Genomic DNA, 24003 nt, shown 5'->3' with positions numbered 1-24003 from the left:
ATTCCAGGCCCTGGAGATACAATGTTTACTACAACAGGGTCCTGGTTCTCTAGAATTGGAGTCTACCATTAATAATTCCCCAAAGGAGGCACCACCTTCTGCATACTATTTATTTGGCTGATTATGATGTGACAGTACTCTAAATATCTGTGGAAAGAAAAATAACCTTGTAGTATGATTCAATTCAGATACTATCAAAGAGTTCATGAGCTCTGGAGAAAACTACATTTCAGAGGAAGATGAATGAGTTTAATGGAAGTATGTTACATATTAGAAATCTCTAAAGCCTGAGGTCAAAGCATGAGAACAAGTTCTTTACCCTGTTCATAGAACTGAAGTAATATTCATTTGGGGCTGTGACTTGTAGCAATGTATGGAAATAAAGACAGGAGTATGCCCCTTTGATTTTTTTTAAAACTCTTTAAAGAGATTAAAAAATTTTTACTGCTTTAGATGATTTAGAGATCTAAATGGGAATGTTAGATTTGCGAATTTGTACCATTTTAAGTGTGGAAGGGTAAATGTTACAGAAATGATTGGAGAAGTCAGTGATCAGGTTGAGCTGTGATAATTTTGAGGTCAGAGGCAAATTGGGAGTTATGCCAACAAAGAGTTTTTCTTTAAATACACATGATTTTATATCTTGTCATCTCCTTTTTCAAGAGCCTCCAAATGTACATCTCAGTTTCTCCATCCAACCCCTGCACCTGGCACATGGAAACAGATGGAATTCAAAATCTCAATTAAAGTTGCCTTTGAATGTATCATGAACTCCTGTTGTGAAGTCTTGTGAATTAGAAAGACAGTACCAACACTCTGCCACCTTGTGGCTACTGGAGTCATTGCAGCACGTATAGATGAAAATCAGCACCCAGTTCTCAAAGCTTTTACTGGAACAATATGTCTTAGGTTTTTTGGGCAGATACGTTATTTAAAGGACTATGTAGGGTTTGTGAGAATGCATTTCGGAGTTATCTTTCTAACATATATATATTTAATATAGTTATCATGTCATTGGCTATAATTCATTAGCCTGCCACAAAATAATGTTTTCTAAATTGCAGTTTTAAGGATTATGAAATCTTTGAACTAAAAGGGATCTCAAAGGTCATGCAGTTCAATATTTGAATTCCTTTTATTATCATTCTAATAGGAGAGCATGAAGTGTGAGCTTAAACATCTCTAGGGCAGCTTGTTTAATTTTGCAAAGCTTACTATCCCAACTATCTTCGACAACATTTATTCGAAGATTTATACATTCAACTAATGTTGCTTGGATAAAGCTCAAATTTTTCCATATGAACCATGAAAAATTATGTAAGAGTCTTTTAAAGTTGCATTTTCCATATTTATTAGTTCAGCATGAGGTATATAATAGGCCCTCATTAAATAATAGCCCTATTTGGTTTTCCTATATTTAAATTTTTAAGATCTAGGCTTATAGATTATTAACGTTGAAATAGCTCTATGTTCAATGACAAAATGCTTTCAATAAATACACTTCCAGCTTTCCACATTTACTTTTGTTCTTTTTAAAAATTATTTTCTCATTGCAAAAAAAAAAAAAAGCATCATTGAGAGCTTCCTATACTAGATGCTAGAGATAGAAAAAAAGACACAGTAACTGCTCTTGAAATTTTTTATCTGTTGGGAAACAATTTATTTGAGTATAAAAGTTTCAGCTGCTTGATGGAGGAATGTGAAAAGTGCAGTAGAAGCCCAATGAAAAGCATCTTGGGCTGTTAATGCATTCATTTTCTATGCTGCTTAACACATTTCCACGAACAGTCCCTTGAAACAAAACATGTTTATTATTTCACAGTTTCCTTTGGTCAAGCCCAAGCACAGCATAGCAGGACTCTCTGCTTCATTGCCTTACTGGCTGGAATCCAGGGCTGCAGTCTTATAAGAGGCTAAACCAAGGAAAGATCTAATTCCAGCTTACTTGGATTGTTAACAGAATATATTTCCTTGTGGGGGTATGACTGAGAGCCTCAGCTTCTTATTGGCTGTTGGCTGGAAGATGCCTTAGCTACTAGAGTCTGCCCACAGTACCCTGCCATGCAGCCCTCTCCATAGGCAGTTCACAACATGGCTGTTGCTTCTTTAAGGCCAACAGGAGAGTCTCTCTCCAATCTTCTAAGAAGTGTGTCTTATATAATGTAAGGTAATCATGGGCATGATATACCATCATTTTTCTATTTAATGTAACCTAATAAAGAGGGTGACATCCCATCACCTTTGCTATATTATATTATTTAGATGCCAATCACCACTTCAACTCAAGGGGAAGGTACTAGGTAAATGCATGGACAGCAGGGAACAGAGAAATAAATATTAGGTGTCATCTTAGCTTGGGGTGTGTCAGAGCTGAAGAAAACCTAACCATATAATCCAGAAAATCTTCTCAGGGGAGTGGACACCGTGCTAACACATGATATTTATGAGTAGATAATAGGAAAATGAACCATGCAAAGACAACAGCTTTGCTGAAATGTAGACAAGTGAAGGAGTATTGAGAAGGTAGGTCGGGGTCAGATCATAAAGGTCCTTCTTTTGTGAATTAAGGAGTATGCCAAAAGCCAAGGGAAAAATGGATGAATACCAGGCAGGAAGCACCATGGTCAGAGTTTCATGGTACAAATGCTTTTCTGGCAGCAATGTGGAGGACAGATGGAAGGAGGTTAAGATGAGAGGAAGGGAAATAAATGAGATGCTATCTATAGTCCTAGAGTCATATGGAAGACTGAATTCAAGCAGTAGAGTAGCATCTGGATATGGGAACTTTTTTTTTTTTTTTTTAAAGACAGAGTCTTACTCTGTCGCCCAGGCTGGAGAGGAGGTGCAACTGATATGGTATCAATTATATAGCATTAGTGGTAGGAGAGAGATCGAGTATTTTTTTGTGTATTTAAAGCCAGTAGTCTTATTTCAGATGATATATGAGTTTTAATTTTTAATGATGCCATAACTAAAAAGCGCTGAGATTTCTGTAAATGTGCTAAATTCCTTATAGAAAGCCAGATTGGTCTTTAAGGACAAATGGTTATGATAAAACAAAACTTCTAAGACAAATACTCTCATCTACAGCCTGGCATAGGCTTGTAATAGATAACTGATCCCTACTTTGAATGAGTAGAGAAAGACCAGGAGCCCCAACATATTTTATCATTTAATGTCTCATTCGACAGGAGCCTCTTGATTATTTTCTATTTCAGTCCAATTTTAAAATGATAGTATAATCTTGGGTAATTTTTTCATCAGCAATAAGTAAAGATTTTATGCTGGAATAAGACTGGGGAGGTAGTTGGAAAGGTGTTCCCATTAGCAGAAACTGGCCTGATACCTATTTGATCATCTGTACAAAGAAGGTACTAGTTTGATGAGAGCTGTCTGGTGGTTTTACCTATTTCTCTAAACACTGAGAAAAAAAAAAAACTAGTTTGAGGAGAAAGAACTGGCACCACTGTAGACATTAATCCAGTGACAAAGAACTAGATTAGGGATGCTTAAACTCATTTCTAGCAGAAAAGCTGATTTGTGGGAGCTTGTTTATTTCCTTCCATGTCAGGACTGCTTCTAGCCAAACATATTAGGGTGGATATTTATTGTCTTTCTGTCTGCCCAACATTCATTTTTCTTTTCCTCATTGTATTCCATTTTCCTCTTGAGAATCACCTGTCTCCCACTGATGGTAATTTTGATATGACTGTAAATCCAGACAGGTGTCCCCATGCTCCAGAAGCTGAAGGAATCCCAGAGGCTGAAACCTATGCCTTCAGGCAGATGCTTCCCCCTCATAGGAGGCAGATAGACAGTCTAAGTTCAATTGGAGTTGAATCATTCTAGCAGCAGCTGCTTTTTCCATGTCTGATTCTTTTATCTAAAGCTTTCCCACATTCCTTCTGATAAAGACTCTTTCTGATTTAGTTAATCAGAGTTCGTTGTTTATAACCACAGAAAATGATACACTGGTTCATTAGCATTTTAGGAGGGAGGAGGAAATCATTTATTGAACTTCTATCAGCTGTCATTCTGTTAGATGTTTTACATGTTTTATCACTACTAAATTGAAACGCAGTATAAATATGTCTTCATATTAATGAACTGAATTATTAATACATTTTCTAATATTAAACCCAGTTTACATTCTGAAATAAAGTCAACTTGCTCGTGATGAATTTATATTATAAAATGAAGAATATGTATATAGCTAGATTTAGTATGGTAAAATTTTAATAAGTGTTTTTGCATCTATGAGTACAATGAGATTGCCTAATTTTAGTATTGACGTTATACTATTCTGAAATTGAATTGGTGAGTGTACCTCTTTTCCTCATTCTACGGAAATGTTTCTTTAAGTGTGAAATTTTTCACCTCTTGGTTAAATGAAAGAACTTATCTGTAAAACTATCTGCGTCTAGTATTTCCTTGTAAGAATATTTTTAAACTTTTTATTCACTGTTTTAATATTTATATGATTATTCAGGTTTTCTCTTTAGTCTTGAGCAAAGTTTAATAAGTTATAATTGTCAAGAAATTTGTCATTTTTTTAATTTTCAAATTTGATAGAGAAAAGCTTTGTAAAGTATTATCTTATTATCCTTTCAAATTTTCTGTTACATATCTTGATATGTCTCCCTTTTCATCCCTAATATTGTTTTTACATTCCCCAATTCCTTCCTTTCGCATAACTTTAAGGGACACTGTTAACATTGTATTATTCTATATGAATCAGATTCCATGGATCACAGTCCATTAATATATTCATAAATACACCGTTTATGTAGCATATGATATGAAATGTAGCTCTTGGAATTATGCAAAATGATGTTCCCGGTAATTTTCTTTTTCTTGAGAGATCTTTCCAGAATTTTTAAAATTTTATTTGTTATGAAAACACTAAATTGGGCCTTGCTGATTTTCTCTATTGTGTTTATTTTCTACTTTTGAAATATTTGTTTTGTTTTTCACAATCTTCTTCCCAACTTTCTTTTATCTTTTTTCCCCTAACATCTTACTTTGGAGACTTTGCTTATTAGTTTTCATACTTTTTTTTTCCCTTTTCTAATATAAATACTTAAGGCTGTAAGTTTTCTTCTTTCAATCATTTTAGTAGCATTCCACATATTGTAATATTCAGTATTATTGCTGTTTAGTTTTCTTCTTTAACTGCTGTGTTATTTAGAAATGGACTTTTCAAATTTAAAAATATATATGTTTTCAAAGCTATTTCTTTATTCCTGGTTTCTCATTATTTTGTTGTCAACAACATTGTTTCTATGGCATAGACTCTTTGACATTTGTTGAGGCTTGAACTATGGCCCAGTCTACGGTAAATTTTTGTAAATGTTCCATGTATATTTGAAAAGAAAGTGCATTCTCTAGCTGATTAGTAGACGTTTATGTCAATTAGATCAAGACTCTCACTTATGCTACTCAAAATTGTACTTTCTGTTTCTTCTAGTGTCTCCAACCTTTCCTCTTTTATTACTTAAAGGTTTCCATGAGCATCTATTTTGAAATTTCAGTAACGGTCATAAAGCGTGCATTGTTTGTCCAAAAATGTGTTTATTTTATTCTTTTTTCTGAAGAAATACTTATTTTTTCATGGCAACAAAATTCTGGTTTTGTTTTTTTGGTGTTCCTTGAAAATATAACTCTACTCTCTTATAGATTCCATCTTACTCCATATTTAGTTGTGTTACTTTAGGTAATCTACCTTTCCTTTTGGGTTGATTTTAAAGTCTGTTCTGTATGTTTGGTGTTCTGCAGCTTTACTATAGTAAGTCTAGGTTTGATTTCTTATGATAAATGCTGTTGGGGCTTATTGTGCTACCTAAATCAATGGACTTGTGTATTTAAGTTATAGAAAATTCTTAGCAAACTTGTTTGTCTTTTCCGATAATACCTCTTTTCCTATTTTCCATTACTAAAACTCTCATTAAAAGTGTACTGGCAAGATACTTTCAATAATGTTACGGTTTATACTCAGATGAGGAGGGAAATAGTGCCTGAGCCTCAGCCCATATTTATCCTTGTCTCTATGTACATTTGTTTAATAATATTATTTCTTTTCTAATTATCTCAAAAGTATCTTTTTGAGCCACCTATGGTTCTACATCTTGAATCAGTTTGTTCCATCCTCCACCTTTCTTAACTTCATCTCATTTCTCATCTTCTTATCCTCTGTGGTGTCTTCCAGAGAAATTTCCTGAGATCTAGTTTTCACTCCCTGGTGCTCTATTCAGGTGTGTCTAACCTGCTGTTTAATTCCTTAAAGGCTATTTTCAATAGCTACTTTTTTTTTAATTTCTGGAAATTTTATTTGGTTCTTTGTTCACATCAGCTTTCTGTTTTTAGTAGTCTTTTGTCCTTAATTATGCCTTTCATTTTCTCCTTTATGTCTTGAACATATTAGAACATATTGTATATTATTTATCCTATACTTTGAATTGTTTGAGCATTTTACTCTGTTATTTTCTTTTGCTGATTCTTAATCATGATGATTCCCTTTCTTGAAAATTTTGTGGCTGGATTTATTATTTTTCCCATTTATTTAGAGTTTATGTCTTCTGGGTATTTATCTATGGGAATTCTTTGATACTCGGGTTGAAGGTGAGTTTCGAAAGAAATAATGTGTATTTGTTTCTTCCAGACACCTGGGGACCACTTTACACTCTTTTTTTTTTCGTTATTGTTTGTTTTTGTTTGTTTTTGTTTTTGTTTTTGAGATGGAGTCTTCCTCTTTTGCCAGGCTGGAGTGAAGTGGCGCGATCTCGATTCACTGCAACTTCCGTCTCCCGGGTTCAAATGATTTTTCTTCCTCAGCCTCCTGAGTATCTGTGAATACCAGTGTGCGCCACAACGCCCAGCTAATTTTTTTTTTTTTTTGTATTTTTTGTATTTTTAGTACAGACAGGGTTTCACCATGTTGGGCAGGATGGTCTCGATCTCTTGACCTCATAATCTGCCCACCTCAGCCACCCAAACTGCTGGGATTACAGGTGTGAGCCACTGCGCCTGGCCTGAACTCTTATATTGGTGCTTTTTAGACCATGCAGTGTGAATTTGAATTCCAAATCTTAAAAAAGGGTCAAGTTGTGATTACAAATTCTAAGGTGAGATTTCCCCCCGCATTGAGTGTCAGACCCAAGATTGATAAATATCCTCATCATTTTTTTTCTGGTTATATTAGTCTGCTCAGGCTGCTATGACTAAATATTACAGACTGAATGGCTTAAATAATAGAAATTTATTTTCTCACAATTCTGGAGAATGGGAAATTCAAGATCAAGGTGCCAGCAAATTAGGTTGCTGGTGAGGAACCTTTTCCTGGTTTGTATATGGCTGCCTTCTCACTGTGTCCTCATATGACCTTTCCTTGATGTGTGCATGCAGTGCATTCAGAGAAGGAATGACAGAGAGCAAGAGAATGAGCATACCAGCCCCCTGATGTCTCTTCTTTTAGGGACACTAATCCTAATAAATCACAGCCCTACCCTTATGACCTCATTTAATCCTAATTACTTTCTCAGGGACCCCATCTCTAAATACAGCCACAGTCAGTGTTACGGCTTCAATATATGAATTTGGAGGCAGAAGAACATAAACATTCAGTCTATAGCAGTGGAATAGATATTTTCCTAGTAGGCCCTTTTACTGATAGAATGAGGATTTGGGCTTCCAGCTCTCTGCAGGAATCTTTATTCTGACTCTTCAACTTGTGTGAGCCCTAGGCTAAGTCTCTTGTTCCTATAAGGTCATTTAGATTAACTATTTAGGTGATTGTGAATGCAGATGTCCCCAGTGAAGCTGGTGGCTTCAGTATTTAGTTCCACCTCTGGATTTATTTTTGGCTTCACAAGATTTCCCATACTTTCTGTTCAAATTAGTTAAACATTAAAATATATATGTTTTAAATATTTCACCTTGTATTTTGAACCTTTTTATCATAAACATTCTCAGACTTTTGTGATATAGAAGTCAATACAATAGTAGATAAGATGTAATGTACCCTCAGATTCTATAATCATCATTTTGTGAAACTTGCTTAAACTTGTTCTTTTTCTTGCTTTTTATGTTTTTATTTTAATATTTTAGAGTTCTAATATCAACTACTACATTTTATAATACTAATGTATATAACCATACAAATACATATTTTCTGTATAATCACCTAGAAAGTTACCGATTTATCTTTACTATTATCTAATACATTTGAATATAAATCAAATTCCCCTTATTATTTCAAAAATGTCATTTTATGGTTGGTTTGTTTAAATTTGGGCCCAAACAGGGTCAACATTTTGCCTTTCGTGGTGGTGGTGCTTTCTTTTAAATTCCCTTTAATCTAGAATAGGTCCTTCCTTTTTTTAAAATTTAATGATTGATACCAATGACTCTTGAAAACTAAGACAGTTGCCTTATAGAATTGTTTTCTTTTGGTGCATAAAATGTTTTTCTATTCTTCATATTTTCTATAAACTAAAAAATAAGTAAAAAGACTGGATTATATTTGGATTCAACTTCTTTAGCATGGATACTTCACAGGTGGTGCATGTAATTTGTATTACATTAAATCAGAAAATATGTATATCTGGTAATCATAATTTTAGTGATGTTGAAATTTATCATTGGTACAGGTTTTGTCAGCCTGACAAATTTCCCCATTAGTCTTTTCACATAATATCTTTTACAATCTATTGATGATTGTTGCCTTTTAACATTTTTTCAACATAATTTGCCATTTGGTGATTTTCTAATTCTGTCATTTATCTACATTTATCAGATGAAAATTTTCTGAAAAAATTTTCCTCACAGACGAAGATTTTAGATGAGTCTGATGCTTAGTTTCTGTAGGAGAGGATAAATGTTTAATTCTTTCTTTTTAATTGCCAATTTTCATAGTAAATGGTTGCCATTCTAGCTACCTCCTGTGCTGAAATGAGTTTTGTTTTTTTTTTTAATTTTCTATTAGGTTTTTGGCTTTTATAATGTGAAGCTTCAAGGTGTTTTTATAAAGAGAAGGATTACAAATCAAAAATAAAAATCAAGAATACTAACCACATCACTATACTTGGGTTTAGTATTTCTTGGGTTCATGAAAAGTTTTTAGACTTGGCTTTTTCTAGAATATAAGTACCTTCCATATGGACACAAGAGTAGATCTTAATTTAGTAAGGATTCAAAATTGAATTTCTCAGTCCTTTAAACCCTAGTCTGTCTTTAGCAATGTCATTATTTTTAAGTTCCTGTTTATCCTTTAAGGTCAATGTGATCCTACATTTCTAGAATGATTTTCCTAAAATTTATTTTTGATATTTCATCCCTTCACCTCCCTGCCTTCATCCATAGAATCTGAGTTGGGATAAATAACAAGCCTATCCTCAATCTCCTTTACACAGCAAAAACTAATATGGGTAATAAGACATTTGTCAAATAGTGATTTGTGTTTTTAAGTCATGCTAATAATAAAAATTAAGAATTAAAAAGAGAGAGAGAGAGAGATAATTAAAGCTTTATGGAAGTGAATTTCTTAGCTGCCAAAGAAAAGATTGATGATAATTTAAGCAAACTTAGAATTAATACTTTGTGAACACATTAACATGGCTATTTCTCTTCCTGACCTTATATTTTATCAATATCTTATTACGTGGAAAAAAATGAAGACATCAACATAGTACAATAAGCTTATTTAAGAGGCAAATGGGTCAAGTTTGTATGAAACGGCAATTATGAAAATAATCACAAACAAGTCATTGAACAGGATTTAATTAATAAGTCATACCAAAAGAAAGGCTCTGCAATAATGTGTTCAACAACCAAAGAAGGCATATTCTGCTTACAATGTATGTATGATAATCTAAGATAAATGTGTGTAACATAATGGAAAAGTAAATGTATAAATGACAAAGCAGAAGTAGAGATGTTGTTTTAGGTAGCAAGGACCTAGCCTCAATAACAATCGGTATTAAAATATGGCCAGCTAACTCTGTAATTAAAAAAACCAGCATGGCACATGTATACATATGTAACTAACCTGCACATTGCACACATGTACCATAAACCTAAAGTATAATAATAATAAAAAATAAATAAATAATTAAAAAAAAACAATACCCCAGTTGCTCTTCCAAAGGCAACCTGTAGGTTAATACTAAAAAGGATAAAGTCAGATGATCAAAATTTTAATATTCAGTCTATCTGTAGACAAAAAGATGTCCACATTTTAAAAACCCTGATTTTTAATGTTTTATTAATTAAGTTTTATTGCACATTTACAGAAGATAAATTAAGGTATAAAAAACTAAATGTAAAGTCTGTATTATAAAATGACATTAACATGGTGTGTCATGTCATCAGACTCAGCAGCATTGTCAGTTGATAAGTTTTATATATATTGTTTTCAAAGAACCAGTTGGTGAACAAAAACAGCGCAATAATTATAGCAGTTAATTCATGCATTCATTCACTCAGAAATCATATGTCTTGTATCGTGTGCTAGATATAGTTCCAAGCACTAATTAAACAAAGATTAATAAGACAAGAACCCTTCATTTAAAGAACTCACAGTCTCTTTGGAGAATTATTCACATAATCAGTTAATAACAGTCCACTATGAAAAGTGTTATAATGAGAATATGGAAGATGTGCTGTGGGTAATTTGAAAATAATGGGTATTCTTGCTTTGGAGACAGCTTTTTAAAGAGAGAGTTTCTCGAGGTAGTAACTTTAAATTTGGGTGTTGAATGTAAGTCTACCAGCTGGAGAAATTGGGGAATAGTCCATTAAAATCTGAGACTCAAGCACATTTGTAGAGACAGGAAATTATAAAATACATATTGTATTTAGGGGGTAATACACAGTTCTCTGTGATCGGAGTAGGGGGTGCATGAGAGAGGACAGTAGATGAGAATCCATATGATGTTTGGTGAAGATGGGAAAGACTAAGTGTGATGAGAAGAAGCTTGGGCTTTTAGACTCTAGTGTTTATGTGTCCAGCAAAGGTTTTGATATAGTTGTATGTAGTTACAAGTTATTTAGTTTGAGGGGGAAAAATGAAGCTGGGAAGGGACTGTAGGCAGAGAGATAAGTTTGGAAGGTATTGCCAGAGTTGATGAGATATGAATCAAGCTAGTGGTAGTAAGAATGCCCAACAAGGTGACAATTTCAGGTATTCTTTAGAACAAGGGTGTCCAATCTTTTGGTCTCCCTGGGCCACATTGGAAGAAGAAGAATTGTCTTGGGCCACACATAAATTACACTAACATTAATGACAGCTGATGGGCTAAAAAAAATCACAGATAAAAAAATCCCGTAATATTTTAAGAAAGTTTACAAATTCATGTTGGACTGCGTTCAAAGCCGTCCTGAACTGCATGCAGCCTGTGGGCTGCGAGTTGAACAGGCTTGCTTTAGAACATAAAATCTGTTAAAGCAGAGAGACAGTTGAACATTATGGGTTATGTTGAAAAATAATCAATAATTATCCTGAAATGTTCAAATTGGGTGGATTATAGTGGCATTGAGTTAGGAGAATAGTTGGAGAAACTGGTTTGGGGAAAAAGTTCCCTGAGCTTGATTTCAGGCATGTGGAGGCTTAAAACCCAGGAAGGACTATAAGGAATGGGTCCTAGAGATATCCTTTTCCCCATGAAACAAATAATTTTGGAAGGAACATATCAAGCAAGCTATTTGGGATTTGACTCAGTTTGGTGGGTTTTCATTAAAGCAAATAATTTTTCTGCCTGTGAAAAAAGCAGGAGGAACTTCTCAACACAGAGCAAATGTGTTCATGTAAAGCATCAAGAAGCTCAAAATAACTTTTCATATACATTTTTACAAAGCAGAAATGAGAAAATTATCATCCTTATGTTTATATTTTAGATCTATTTTGTGAGATTCGATCCAGGGTTACCTTTGATCTTCATTATTAGAAATTTAGTGAAAGTATACATATTTTGTTCAAACTTTAGAGAAAAACAGAAGTTGAAAGGAATTTGGGGGATTTTTAAGAACATCTTAAAAATAATCAACAACTCCTAGAAACTAAAAGTTAAAAATAAGGATCTTTGATGTTTCAACAATGTGATAATTCAACGATTATTTACTTTTTGACAGTATTTGATAAGCAAGTTTCCTCCTTCACTAGTCATTATTTCAGTTTTTCCCCACAAGCACCCTAATTGGTATTTTTTTTCTTTTTAGACAGAGTCTTGCTCTGTCACCCAGGCTGGAGTGCAATGGTGCAATCTTGGCTCACTGCAACCTCTGCTTTCCAGGTTCAAGCGATTCTCCTGCCTCAGCCTCCTGAGTAGCTGGGATTCCAGGCATGTGCCATCATGCCTGGCTAATTTTTCTATTTTTAGTAGAGATGGGGTTTCATCATGTTGGCCAGGCTGCTCTCGAACTCCTGAGCTTAGGTGATCTACCTGCCTTGGCCTCCCAAAGTGCTGGGATTACAGCCGTGAGCCACCGTGCCGGGCCTGGTATTTTTTTTTTTTTTTTGACTGTTTCTTAGTTGGAAAAAACAAAGTTTAGAGAAATTAAGTAACATTGTTGAGATCATCCAAATAGTCATCTGGAGTTTGAACGTTGGCCTTGCATTCATTTACTCCACAAACTGAAAAAAGTTCACATTTAGGGCTCCGTTGCTTCCATCTCATTCCTCTCTTCTCTTGCCTCTCTCTGTCTCTCTTTCCTTCAGTTGTTTTTCTAAAGTATCCACCCAAGTACAGTCTGTAGTTATTAGTTAAGGTCATTATTCACATATGCCAGTAACTCTCGTGGTTTCATTTCTTGCTATATTTTGAGGTATTTGGTAAGGTTATTGTCTCTCTCAACAAGCATTTGATAAATTAATGTGAATGTCTCAGTGCTACCAAGCTACTGAATCACAAACTTAGATGGGAACTAGTAGACTAAATCTTGGGAATAAATGACAGTAATAACATTCAACATTGTTTATCTTTAGTTAAGCTAATGGAAGCTGAACACAGAAAATACTTTTTCCATGTTAAGAAGGAATAGATTCCCGAGATGCACTACTAACAGAACTTGATTTGTGCATTTGTGACTTTTTAGAGAAATGTATATTTATAACACTATTAAACAGAATAGCCTTAAATCAAAAACAGAAAATGTGGTTTGACTAGTAGCATCTGGAAAGAATCAATTCCTTTGCCTATAATATTTCTAAGCAACCACAAATTGAAGCAATGCACAGATAGTTCATGGGAAGTTAAAGCTATAATTTTTAGATTTCCATAATTTTGGATTTGCTGTAGGGCAAAAACACTGAAAGCTAATTTACACATTCTGTCTTTATTTATTAAATACAAATTTTGTGTGATAGCAAATCATCACAGCTTTTTATAAGCAAATGGGCCTTTTCAGGAGGTCCAATTTAAGTCTTTCTTTGTTATGTATAATTAGAATCTGCATATGCGGTCCAGCATAATTATTTTGTGAAATAAAAAGCAACACTGAAATTGTGATGTTAATATTATAAAGCTGTGAATTTATTAACACACTTCAGATGCTTTCTGAATTTTAAAAATTCTAATTGGATTGGATTCCATCATTACCAAACAATACTTTAATGCACCTATGTATAATATGAATCTAAATGTAAGTCATAAGTTTTATACTGTTTGGTATGTCTTCATTTGCATTTTTCAGATTAATTTAAATGTAAATATACTTTACACAAATTACCTCTTAAAATCCTTGAAAGTAAATGCCAAAGGTCTGACACCTAACAAGAAGACCTGAACATGCAATTTTTTAAAATCACATACTAAAATACAGCCATTTCAGAATATTATGATTTTTCAAAATGACTGCCCTTTTGCATGAAGTGGTTTATCTTTTTAATAAAGTAAAATTAGAGACTAGCTGAGAGGAAATGAAATAAATCTTCCTTATATACCATGCAGGAGATACTATTTTCTCATAAAAATTTAAAGTACGTTTACAAAAGTTTTCTAAAAGTAGAAAATTTTAATAGATTATATCAGGACTTTTATGTTAACTAACCAGTTGAGCTCACCATGAGAAGTATAGGAATAATGTTTAATCTTTTTTTGGGAGGGAAGAGGTTTGGTAGGCCATGTTTAGTCTTACATTTTAAAATGTTGATTGATCTTAGTAGTATGTCGATTCTTAGCAATAGAATAAGCAAGTTTGCTATGCTGGTAGAAAAGATTTTGTGGCCAGGCATGGTGGCTCACAGCTATAATTCCAGCAGTTTGGGAGGCCGAAGTGAGTAGATCTTTTGAGCCCAGGAGTTTGAGACCAGCCTGGGCAAAAGGCAAAACCCCCTCTCTACAAAAAATTAGCCAGGCTTGATGGTGCACACCTGTAACTCCAGCTACTTGGGAGGTTGAGGTGGGAGGAGGATCCCCTGAGCCTGGGAGGTTGAGGCTGCAGTAAACCATGGTTGTGCCACTGTTGTACTCTAGCCTGGGTGACAGAGGCTATCAAAAAAAAAAAAAAAAAAAAGATTTTGTATACTACATGTATTTTTTTTTCTTTTGGTTTATAAAGAGATTTGTGTTATCTGACTTCTTATTTATAAATAGTGAAATAGTGCCATATTAAAATCACAACTTGTTTCTTCTTTTTAGTAAAGTAAACCAAAGGCTGAAAAAGAACCAGTAGAAACTGATTATTCACATCTTACTGACCTCTTTAGATCTAAAGCCACAAAAAGACTTTGGTCCTTTGGACATAAGTAGGCAACTGGATTTATAAAGAAGCCAGAATGGAAAGTGTGAAGAGTGACTGAGAATGTGGTGGGCACATTTCTCCAACATATAGCCTTTGGTAAAATAGACTCCTAGATGCCCTCCTCCCACCACCTGCCCACACACGTATGATTATAGCGGTCTTTATTAGCATGTGCTAACTATCAGCATTCAGTATTTTGCTTTGAACTTTGGTTCCTTTCAGTCTGGCTCAGGAACCTACTCCCTATACTTCCAATTCACCAATAATTTCTTGAACACCTATAACGAACCTATAATGTAGAGACCTAATAAGTGGTAAAGAGTCAGACACTGCTTTCCAGAAATAGTACTCTTGTGGGAGAGAATACATACATATGTTATTAATGCTAATAAAAGAAGAAACCTGTCTTGTGTTTCTCATGGTGGTAAAAAGAAGGATTTGATGCTTTCTGAGGCCCTACTGTACACCACACACTGTGGTACGCACCTCACTTTCAGCATCACAGTCAACTCTCCCCAAAATCCTATGTGGATAAGTGATTTCTAAAATCATTTAATTAGTTGCTAGTGTGCTAGAACTTAGACCGAGTCTACCTATCTGTCTGACCCCAAACTTCCTACTATTACCATGCCACTTCCTTTATTTCAAATTGGGGAAAACTAGGAGATTCCTTGGAAAGGGTGGATTTTAAAGGTGTAATTACATAGTTTATTTTTCCACTTTTAAATGAATAATATTTCAAATTTTCATAAGGATTTTAAGTACCTATTAAAGTTGAAAAAAATACAACTTCCCCCTATACCACTTTTAGGTGAGAGGCAGTTCAGATCTGTGAAAGTGTTATATATTCAAGTCTATGAATGGATTGTATATGTCAAACAGTTGTAATATGCATATGAGGAAGTGCATTATTGCCAAGAAAGAGGGGATATCCTCTTCCTTGTAAGATATAACATTCTCATCTCAGGAAGAAGAGATAAATACCCTCTCTCTTCAGCATTATAATTATTTATATTATTCATTTGTGGTGTTTTAGTGAAAACAGATTCAAAAGCTGGTTTTATTGTTTAGCAGCAGAGGGACCTAGAACAAGTGAATTAGCTTCTGTGAATGTCAGTTTCCCCATCAGTGAGGTGAAGGGATAAAGTTTACCCCATATATTGTTGTGAATATCAAATGTACCTGCATGCTCCTGGCACATGGTTGGCACTCAGTACATATTTCATATCCTTTCTTATGATCCTCAGACTGTGTTCCCTGTTAGCGTATCTGACCCTGGGGTTTCTCAGTAAAGGGTTTTGTACAGCAGTTCCAACCAGCAATCTTTATGTCACATTACAAAATTTCAGAAGGGCATATTTTTAATGCTCCAACCACGTCTGTGGCATGAAGCCTTTTATTGAATAGAGAGCCAAGTGCCAAGTTACTTCAGGGGCCAACTTTCAACAGAACAGTTAAAGTAAATGAAGCTATCCCTTGTGTGTATGTCTTCCCCCCCTCCATCTCCCCCCAAGAAAAGCTTTGTATGACATTGAACAAGTTAGCCTCTCTAAGCCTCAGTTTCCTCATCTGAAAAGTAGAAATGATCACGTCTGTCTCAAAGTCTTGTCATGAGATCTAATAAATTAAGTATTTTAATGCATGAGAAATATTAACATTTTCTTCCCATTCTTGTTGAAGTCGTGAATAACTTATAGGAACTTATACTTTTTTTTTGAAGAGACAGAGTAGCACAGTGGTTTAAAAAAATGAGTTCCAAAGCATAACAAACCTAAGTTCCAAACCAACTGTGGTGGCTGGGATAAGGAGTCTGGAGCTCTCTATTTTTTTTTTTTCATTTCTAAGTTAATAATACCTAAGCTCACAGATTTGTGTATTTAAATAAACTTATCTAAGTTATATAAGGTAATGCATAAAACACGGCCATATTGCAGTATAAAAATGTAAATTTTGGAGCAATCAAATTGAAAATTTCAAATTATACTCTTGGCTAATGGGTTGGATACATGATTTAACAAGGCAAAGCCATTACATTGTGAATACGTTACCTCATGTGGAGAAGTAATTAACTTCAATTTCAAAAAAATATTTTGAGTAGCTACTAGTTATTATGCAGTATATTGGACTCTGGAAATACAAATAATTGGTAAGACACTAGTTCTAGACTATATACAAATATACTTTTTCTATCTGTTACTTGATGAATATTTATTGGATTTCAAATAAAATTAAAAATTAACACAATATTTATTGAGTACTTATTATAAAGCAGAACTCTACTAAACTTTCATGCATTATCTCATTTGATCTCACATCATCTTTAATGAGGTATACCTTGTGTTCACATTTAATAGATAATAAGACAGAATCATAAAAAATAAATAACTCACCTAGTGTTACATTGCCAATAATAAATACAACCAGGATGCATCTAAAGCCTGAACTCCTAATATCTAACTTAGACCACATGTTAACACCAAATACATGATCTTCCTTTATAATTGTACCATTTTCTCTGAATGAGCAATTTGCTTTAAATAAAGGACATGTTTACTTGATATAGTAGATGGTTTGAGCACATGCTATTTTTAGTGACCGTTTATCTTGAAATCTCAAATCCTTACCTTGGAAGAGTATTTATATAGAAAGCCATGAAGAATAGGCAAACATAGGATACATTGTTTTTATTAGTAATTTTAAGAAGATGAGAGAATTATGAGAATGTGAAGATAGAAAGTAGTGATATTCTGGGGAAAAAAAAGCTAAAATAAGATATTTGGAAAAAGTAGATTGAGCATATTAAAAGAATATATATTACATGTTGTGAATGAATACAATTGACCAAACCTTCTGTCCCATTGAAAAATGATAAGAGCTGATAGTTGTAACATTAGGCACTTTTATAGTTTAGAATTGTTTTCAAAGTCACTGGCTGCATAGAGTGTGACAATACAATAAAAGCACAAAACAGCATTGGAGATCTTGGATATAGAAAGTAAATTACCTGTCAGTGTCTGAGATCTTGTGTTTTCTATTTGCGTTAACTAGAAAATGTAGGTACAGGGTTAAGTATAAATAAAGAGATGTGTGCATCTATTACGGGCTCTGATCAAAGCTTTCTAGAGTGGTGATAAATGTATCATTTAAGGAATAGATAACACAGTGTCTTAGTCCATTTTCTGTCACTATAACTGAATATCTGAGACTGGGTAATTTATAAAGAAAATAAATTTATTTGTTAAGGTCCTGGAAGCTGAGAAATCCAACATCAGGTGGCTGCATCTGGTCAGCTTCTGGTGAGTTCCACTTGCTGTGTCATAGCATAGAGGAAGGCATCACAGGGCAAGAGGGGTACACTGAGAGCCAAACTCACTTTTTTAACAGACTCTTCTTGTGATAAATAATCCATTCCCATGATAACCCATTATTTCACTAACCCATTAATCCATTAATCTATGTATGATCCAATCATCTCTTAAAGGCCTCAGCTCTTAATACTGTTATATTAGGGATTAAGTTCCAATATGAATTTCAGATGAAACAAACATTCAAACCCTAGCACACAGCCGTCGAGACTTCAAACAATCATCCTGCTTGAATGGGACTTGACAACTATAGTTCATGGGCCAAGTCTGTCCCAGTGCTGGTTTTTGTAAATAAAGTTTCATTGGAACACAGCCACGCCATTCATTTCTGTATCATTTGTGGCTGCTTTCGTGCTACAGTGGCAGAATTGAGTAGTTACTACAAATATCACATGGCTTGCAAAGCCTGAAATATGTACTATTTTGTCCTCCTCTGTTGAAAAACTTTGCTGGTCCTCGACTTAGAAGATTATTTGAATTCTGGTTTTCAGGTGAGGTAGATAAATTACCCATAAAACAAACACTTGCCAGACATGTGAAGTCTTCTAAATTAAAACCCTGATTTTTAAAAAAGCAGCTGTTATAACAACTTTTCTTATGAACCTATTAATTTGGAGGAAGTGATTAATTCACCAGGGATTTCTTAGAGTTACCATTAGACTGCTTTATGAAGGCATTTACTCTTTCAAGGAGTAACTTTTAGTAGATTCTGAGTACTAGTACTGAACTGGGCATGAGAAATACAAGTTGAATCAGATAGAGCCTATATCCTTAAAGAATTTCAACTGATGTGGTGTTTACACTGTATCTTTATATTTAAGTTTGGTTTCTAGTTTGCTTTTTTATTCAATCCATCAATCTCTACCTTTTAATTTAAGAGTTTAGACTACTTATATTTGATATAATTATTAATATGCTAAAATTTAAATATGTTATCTTGCTATTTGCTTTCTACTGCTAACCTCTGTTCTTTTCTCCTATTTTCCCTGATTGCTTTTGAGTTGAGCCTTTTTGTGATTCCATTTTAGATCAACTATTGGCTTATTACCTATATTTCTTTTAATTTTATGTGGTTTCACTAGGGTTTATACAATTTATCACAGTCTATCTTTAAATAATATTATACCACTTCACATATAATGTGAGAAACTCACAATAATATACTTTTAACTCTGCACATACCTGTTGTGCACAATTTTATTTCTCTTTGTAAGTCATATAATAGATTATTATCATTTTTGCTTTAAATAGTCATTTATATCTTAGAGAGATTAAAAATGAAACAAAAATATAAGTACCTGGATATTGATCATTTCTGATGTTCTTCATTTCTTTGTTGTAGCTATAAATTCTGTGTATAGATATACGTTTCCTCTGTCGTTATTTTTCTTTGCCCACAAATCTTCCTTTGACCTTTATTGTACAGATTTGCTGGCAATGAATATTATAAGATTTTGTCCTTTTTAAATGATATTTTTGCAGGTTATAGATTTCTAGATTGACAGTCCTTTTCTTTCAGTACTTTAAAGACGTCACTTTATCTACTGCCATATGATCTGAATAGTTATTTATGAGGAGGAGTTGCTGTCATCCTTTGTTCTTTATGGAAAGTAAGCCTTTTCTTTTCTGGCTGCTTTCGAAATTTTTCACTTTATCTTTGGTTTTCAGAAATTTGATCATGATGTATGGTTTTCTTTATGTTCATTCTGACTGGGGCTTTTGAGCTTCTTAGATCTGTGGATTTATAGTTATAAAATGTGGAAAACTATTGGTCATTATTTCTTTAAATAGTGTTTTTATTTTCCCTCCCACTTTCTAGGACTGCACTTGGTATCATTCAGCATATCACTGGCACTCTGTTCAATTTGTTCCAGTCTTTTAAAATCTCTGTGTTTTAAACAGTTTCCATCACTATTTCTTCGAGTTAACTGGTTTCTTCTTTTGCAGCATCTTAATCTGTGGTTGATCCCATCTCGTGTATTTTTCATTTGGGGTATCTTTTTTTATCTTTATATGTTTCATTTGGTTCATTAAAAATCTTCCATTTCTCTCATACTCTTCATCCTGTTTATGTTTTTGTATACATTTTTACACATGTAAAGCACATTTTTAAAATCAGCTTCTTAAACATTCTTACCTATTTTATTATCTCTGTCATTTCTCTATTAATTGATTTTTTTCCTAATTATGGGTGATAATCAGGAACTGATTATGTAATCCACACTTGTACCTCTCTGTCTCTCTGTCTGTTCATGATATTCCTTCTTATGCTTCAACCCTGGTATTCTGACCACAAATTCTACCTGCCATGGCTACCCAAAACAATTTATGTCTTCAATGCATTGGAGAAACTAGACTCTGTTTGAGTCCCATATTTCTTTCTCTTTCCTGAAAACTGCCTCCAGGCAGTAAGCTGGGGCAATTGTGGAGCTCACCTTATTTATTTCCTTTCTCTCATGGATGATAGGGACATCAAATGACTGAAAATTGTTGAGTCATATATTTTTTCTTCTTTTCCAATTATTAATTGTTGGTGGGCAATTTCCCTAGTAGCTAATTCAGGAGGATGTGACATTTTAGCTGAGCCTTGGAAGTATAAGTAGGAATTTGGCCCTCAAATTTGATTTAATAATTTATTTGAATTTAGCCAGTTTTCTTTTCTATTCCTTTGATTGTCTTCTTCAAACCTTTACATTTCAAGCCTTCTACCCATATAATCACATTTTTCTTTAGAATTGGATTTCTTTAAAAAAAATTGAGATAATTTGGCTATAAGGCATTTTCTTTCTCATCTTCTCATATTTTCCTAGTATTTATCTCCCTTCAGAGGCATATTTATTTCATTTCCTTTCATTGAAAAGATACCTGTTCACCTGCACCATTGATTGCATCCCATTAATAGTTTTGGGGTGATGGGGTAAAATTACACATTTATAAACTAGAATAGATAGCATTACTAAGCTACCAATTGCATTTTCTTTGAGTAAGAGTGTTAGAAGCATTTTTTTCTCTAGTCTTAAGAATTAACTCATCAAATATATCAGGAAATTTACTGTAAAATGTAAGTTATCAGAGTTCGATGAACTGAATTGCAAAGATTTAGAACCAAGCGTATTACTGTGGAGAAAGCATAATAGGATAATCTGTTATCTCAACAGATTAATAGTAGGATGATCTATTATCTTAGTGTAGGGAGCCATAGGAAGCTCTAATATGCTTAAGAAGAAAGGATGACATTTTATCCCTCACTCATCGATAGGAAGGGCTAGATAAATTAGAGTAGAAGCCCAAAGTGTAATAAGCCCTATTTTTGACATCTCTTTAGGAAGAATCATTTGTTAGGAACCTTGGGGATTTCCTAAAATATGAGAATTGTTTCTCCTTAGTTTCACAAACTCTCTGAAAGTCATTGAACTTTTTTTCATTTGGAAAAACTAAATTCCAGACACCCTAGATGATAATTTTCAGGCCACATAACCTTTGCTAATAACATAACAGCAAATATTTTGGGAAATGTATTAACTCTTTTATATTTTCAGGGCAACATTAATGAATTTCAAGCCAACCAATTCCTCAGTAATTCTGCAGTGAACCAAAAGAGTTGATTCATCTAGCAGAGATGGGGTGTAAGATTAAGGGTAAATCTGCTTCCATGAGATTTGTTAAGAAATACAGCACAACCAGGGAGTTAACAGATTAGAACAACAGCATATGGATTCATTTCTCAGTTTTACCATTTCTTTGGAATATATTTTTTCCTCAATCCAACTTGGAGAAAATTTGTAATACTCCAGAAAAAGAATATGTTTAAAGGCTTATTCAGTCTAGGGAAGCATATTATTGTATTGAAAATGGAATCATTTTCTTGGCCATGGAGGTCAAATTTTGGGGTCAGATATACCTGGGTTTAAGTTCTAATTCTTCTGCCTGTTGTTATATATACTCATATGCTCATGTCTCCACACAACCTGACATGCTGTATCTCTCCCCATAAAACTGACAAGCCGTAAAGAACAATGTAAGAGAAATGATCTGGGATGAAATCTCAGCTTTTTTTTATTTTCCAGTTGCATGGCCTTGGATAAGTTGCTTAATTCATAGGTCCCTCAATTTTTTTATGTATGTAGAAATGGGATTTGGAGGATAATAGCATCTGATAGGTTGTTGTTGGGATTTAATTAGTTATTATGCAGCAAAATGATTATTACCTTTTTGTTCTAATGGTATTACACACAAGTCATTCAGTTATAAAACTGAGTATGTCCTATATGTGGGAGCTGGAACAGAACATTTCCTGACACTATGTCTCACCTCTTCACTGTGTCCCAGCAGCCATTTAATATGTGTGTGTGATAATAGCCAAGTCTTTGTTCCTGGATGGTTAATAGAGTTATTTTTCCAAATAACCTAGAGAGAAGTTACCACCTCAGAGTTATCACTAGCTTCCCCAGGGCTTAATTTCAGAGGTGTTAGAGTTGAAAACAGAGAATCATTTTTATCTACTTATTACTTGGCACAAAAAAAGAAAATGAAGGCATGGAAATCGGTTTCATATATCAATGAAAGTAGGTTTGCTTTTAGTCTCAGCTCTAAAACAAAAAAAGAAAATACTGGGACTTGCTGTTTGATGAAGACAGAAGTTATAAGAACACGTGCCCTTACTGAGCTCAGCATCACCTGATAGTGGCTTCAAACAATGCCAAGTCTTAATGAGGGCTGCATTTAATAAAATGCCACAGTCAGCTTTTATCAAGGCCACTGCAAAGGAGACAGCTGCAGAAATGATTTAGAAAGTGTGCATGAGTATGTGTGTGTGCCTGCACACATGTATGTGTTTAAATAATGGCTGAAATGTTGAGTACCTTCTGAATGAGCAATCAGATACTATATGGAGCAGATTTTTGTAGATTGGAAAACAATTAAAATATGGGTAATTGTCATTGCTAGTATTATAATAGTACTGTAAAAGTATATGTAGAATTCTTTTGTTTCATTTTTGTCTGTTTCCAAGTAGGCATATATACCAACGTTTTAATTCTAGATGTGGCCAACTTCTAGAAAATTATTATAATAACCCTCCTGTACATTAAGAAATTTGAGACTCTTACCTACTACATGTTTCATTTAATGCCTTCATTAAAAAAAGATTTTAAAATAATTTGTTTTTATTTGCCTTGGAAAATAAATATTTTTCTTACTTTCACTAGTAATAATTTGAAAAATAATACTTATATTTAGAAAAGAAACAACAGATAGTCAGGAATAGTGGGTCTTTGTTGTTACTGTGTTAAATTCAGTTTTTAATTTACTCATGTTATTACCATATTTGTTTAAAGACCTCTCATTCTGCCCCCTCTACTTTTAACAGTACAATTTATTTGTTCATTCAACAAGTAATCCTGAGCACCTGCTTTATGTGCCCTGGGGACACAAGCACTGCCATTGCTCTTAGACATAAAATACATAATCACCCAACCATATAAAATTAAACTGTGATAGGTTCTATGAAGGAGAGGAAAATGCTGTGGTGAAAACATGTGATAGGATGATATGACCTGGTCAGCGAGGTTCCTGAAGGCTTTCCTGAGGAGAGGAAGACATACATGGACTTGGAGTCAAAACATCTGTGTGCCTTTTGATACATTATGTTTCCAAGGCTCATGGTGTTTTCTGTAAAATGGGAACAATAATGTATATCTCACATGTTGATCTGTGGATTAAATGAGACAACAGGAATTGCCTCCTATGTCTTTTATCCCTCTGCAGTTTGCTATCTACATGCAGCCAGAGCTATCTTTTTAAGAAGACCTACAGACTGTGCTGTCTCTGCTCATAGCCCTTTGGTGGCTTTCTCTCAGTCTCAGGTAAAATCTGATTCCTCATGAGACTCCAAATCAATTACTTT

The 24003-nt window shown here is 33.9% G+C and overlaps 1 protein-coding gene across 8 annotated transcripts in view; it reads left to right on the top strand.

Moving 5' to 3' along the window:
• Window positions 1-24003, top strand: part of DLG2 (discs large MAGUK scaffold protein 2) — a 2182864-nt gene that overhangs the window by 1246096 nt on the left and 912765 nt on the right. The gene's annotated exons all lie outside the window — the stretch shown is intronic.

This window comes from Pongo pygmaeus, chromosome 9 (genome assembly GCF_028885625.2).
Source record: "Pongo pygmaeus isolate AG05252 chromosome 9, NHGRI_mPonPyg2-v2.0_pri, whole genome shotgun sequence".
NCBI classification, from domain to species: Eukaryota; Metazoa; Chordata; class Mammalia; order Primates; family Hominidae; genus Pongo; species Pongo pygmaeus.
This window is presented reverse-complemented; position numbering and strand designations above follow the sequence as displayed.